Raw genomic sequence first — 3,533 nt, forward strand, 5'->3', positions numbered from 1 at the left:
TTTCCATTGAGCTCCTTCCACACATATGTCCATAAGGACTTGGTCCAACCTTTGATCAAAGTTGACCCTTCTAGTGTAGGGGCGTGCATCTTCTTGCATCATAGGTAAGTTGAACGCCAACCTTACATTCTCCGGACTGAAATCTAAGCATTTCCCCCGAACTATTGTAAGCCAATTCTTTGGGTTTGGGTTCATGCTTTGATCATGGTTCCAAATCATGGTTCCTAGTGATCCATGCATTTGCATAGAACTCTTGAACCATTAAGATTCCGATTTGTTGAATAGGATTAGAGAGAACTTCCCATCCTCTTCTTCTAATCTCTTGTTGGATCTCCGGATATTTGCCCTTTTTGAGCTTAAAAGGGACCTCAGGAATCACCTTTTTCTTGGCCACAACTTCATAGAAGTGGTCTTGATGGGCTTTTGAGATGAATCTCTCCATCTCCCATGGCTCAAAGGTGAAAGCAATTGCCTTCCCTTTCCTCTTTCTTGAGGTTTCTCTGGCCTTAGGTGCCATCAATAGTTATGGAAAAACAAAAAAAAGCTATGCTTTTACCACACCAAACTTAAAATGTTGCTCTCCCTCGAGCAAAAGAAGAAAGAATAGAAGAGGAAGAAGAAGAAGATATGGAGGAGAGGGATGTGTGTATTCGGCTAAGGGGGAGAAGAGATGGTTGTGTTGTGTGAAAATGAAGAAGAATGGGGGGTTTATATAGTGGGGGGAGAGGGGTTAAGGTTCGGCCATTTAGGGTGGGTTTGGGTGGGAAAGAGATTTTGAATTTTGAAGGTAGGTGGGGTTTTGGGGAAGAGTGGATGGATGTGATTGGTGAAGGGTAAAGTTATATTGGATTGTGTGAAGAAGAGATAAGTGGGATAGGTAGGGATTCTGTGGGGTCCACAGATCATGAGGTGATCCTGCGGGATCCACAGATCCTGAGGTGTCAAGGATTTCTCATCCATGCACCTTTTAGGCGTGTAAAACGCCCTCTGTATGCAATCCTGCCATTTAACACCAGACTGTAGCTTGTTTCTGGCGTTAAACGCCCAAATGTAGCTTGTTTCTGGCGTTTAACGTCAGCTTTCCTTAGTGTGCAATCCTGGCGTTTAAACGCCAGATTGCTGCTTGTTTCTGGTGTTTAACGCCATATTCATGCTCTGTTCTGGCGTTAAACGCCAGCCAGATACTTCTTACTGGCGTTTAAACGCTAGTAAGTTTCTCCTCCAGGGTGTGCTATTTCTTCTGCTGTTTTTGATTCTATTTTTAATTTTTGCAATTATTTTGTGACTCCACATGATCATGAACCTAATAAAACATGAAATAACAATTAAAATATAGATAAATAAAAATTGGGTTGCCTCCCAACAAGCGCTTCTTTAATGTCAATAGCTTGACAATGAGCTCTCATGGAGCCTCACAGATGTTCAGAGCATGATGATGGCCTCCCAACACCAAACTTAGAGTTTGGCTGTGGGGCTTCTCAACACCAAATTTAGAGTTTGGTTGTGGCCTCCCAACACCAAACTTAGAGTTTAATTGTGGGGGCTTTGTTTGACTCTGTTTTGAGAGAAGCTTACTGTGCCTCTTTTCCATGTTTACAGAAGAATAACCTTGAGCTTCAAACACAAGATAGTCCCCATTCAGTTGAAGGACTAGTTCACCTCTGTCAACATCAATCACAGCTTTTGCTGTGGCTAGGAAGGGTCTTCCAAGAATGATGGATTCGTCCTCAACCTTCCCAGTGTCTAAGATTATGAAATCAGTAGGGATGTAAAGGCCTTTAACCTTTACCAACACGTCCTCTACTAATCCATAAGCTTGTTTTAATGATTTGTCTGCCATCTCTAATGAGATTTTTGCAGCTTGTACCTCAAAGATTCCCAGTTTCTCCATTATAGAGAGTGTCATAAGATTTATACCTGACCCCAGGTCACACAGAGCCTTCTCAAAGGTCATGGTGCCTATGGTATAGGGTATTAAGAATTTACTAGGATCTTGTTTCTTTTGAGGTAAAGTTTGCTGAACCCATGTATTTAGTTCACTAATGAGCAAGGGAGGTTCATCTTCCCAAGTTTCATCACCAAACAGCTTGGCATTCAGCTTCATGATAGCTCCTAGATATTGAGCAACTTGCTCTTCAGTTATATCTTCATCCTCTTCAGAGGAAGAATAGTTCTTAGAGCTCATGAATGGCAGAAGGAAGTTCAATGGAATCTCTATGGTCTCTATATGAGCCTCAGATTCCTTTAGGTCCTCAATAGGGAACTTCTTTCTGTCTGGAGGACGTCCCATGAGGTCTTCCTCATTGGGATTCACGTCCTCCCCCTCCTCTAAGGATTCGGCCATTTTTATTATATTAATGGCCTTGCACTCTCCTTTTGAATTTTCTTCTGTATTGCTTGGGAGAGTACTGGGAGGAGTTTTTGTGACTTTCTTACTCAGCTGGCCCACTTGTGCCTCTAAGTTTTTAATGGAGGACCTTGTTTCAGTCATGAAACTGAGAGTGGCCTTAGATAGATCAGAGACTAAGTTTGCCAAGCTAGAAGGGTTCTGATCAGAATTCTCTGTCTGTTGCTGAGATGATGATAGAAAAGGTTTGCTATTGCTAAACCTGTTTCTTCCACCATTGTTATTATTGAAGCCTTGCTTCTGTGGATCCTTTTATGAAAAATTTGGATGATTTTTTCATGAAGGATTATAGGTGTTGCCAAAGGCTTCACCCATGTAATTTACCTCTGCCATTGCAAGGTTCTCAGGATCATAAGCTTCTTCTTCAGAAGATGCTTCTTTAGTACTGTTGGATGCATTTTGAAATCCATTCAGACTCTGAGATATCATATTGACTTGTTGGGTCAATATTTTGTTCTGAGCCAGTATGGTATTCAGAGCATCAATTTCAAGAACTCCCTTTTTCTGAGGTGTCCCATTACTCACAGGATTCCTCTCAGAGGTGTACATGAATTGGTTATTTGCAACCATGTCAATGAGTTCTTGAGCTTCTGCAGGCATTTTCTTTAGGTGAATAGATCCACCTGCAGAATGGTCCAATGACATCTTAGAGAACTCAGATAGACCATCATAGAATATATCCAAAATGGTCCACTCTGAAAGCATGTCAGGAGGACATTTTTTGGTCAACTGCTTGTATCTTTCCCAAGCTTCATAGAGGGATTCACCATCTTTTTACTTGAAGGTCTGAACATCCACTCTAAGCTTGCTCAGCTTTTGAGGAGGAAAGTACTTGGTCAAGAAGGCCGTGACCAGCTTATCCCAATAGTCCAGGCTATCTTTAGGTTGTGAGTTTAACCATGTTCTAGCTCTGTCTCTTACAACAAAAGGGAAAAGCATAAGCCTGTAGACTTCAGGATCAACTCCATTAGTCTTAACAGTATCACAGATCTGTAAGAACTCAGTTAAAAACTGGTAGGGGTCTTCTGATGGAAGTCCATGAAACTTGCAGTTCTGTTGTATTAGAGAAACTAATTGAGGCTTTAGCTCAAAATTGTTTGCTCCAATGGCAGGGATTGAGATGCTT

The 3,533-nt window shown here is 41.6% G+C and overlaps 1 non-coding gene across 1 annotated transcript; it reads left to right on the forward strand.

The window, feature by feature from the left end:
* Positions 1 to 3,106: 3,106 nt before the first annotated feature.
* Positions 3,107 to 3,214, forward strand: LOC130964150 (small nucleolar RNA R71). The gene has a single exon (XR_009080257.1). It is a non-coding gene; the product is annotated as a small nucleolar RNA R71 (small nucleolar RNA).
* Positions 3,215 to 3,533: the final 319 nt, after the last annotated feature.

This window comes from Arachis stenosperma, chromosome 2, assembly GCF_014773155.1.
Source record: "Arachis stenosperma cultivar V10309 chromosome 2, arast.V10309.gnm1.PFL2, whole genome shotgun sequence".
Classification (NCBI taxonomy): domain Eukaryota; kingdom Viridiplantae; phylum Streptophyta; class Magnoliopsida; order Fabales; family Fabaceae; genus Arachis; species Arachis stenosperma.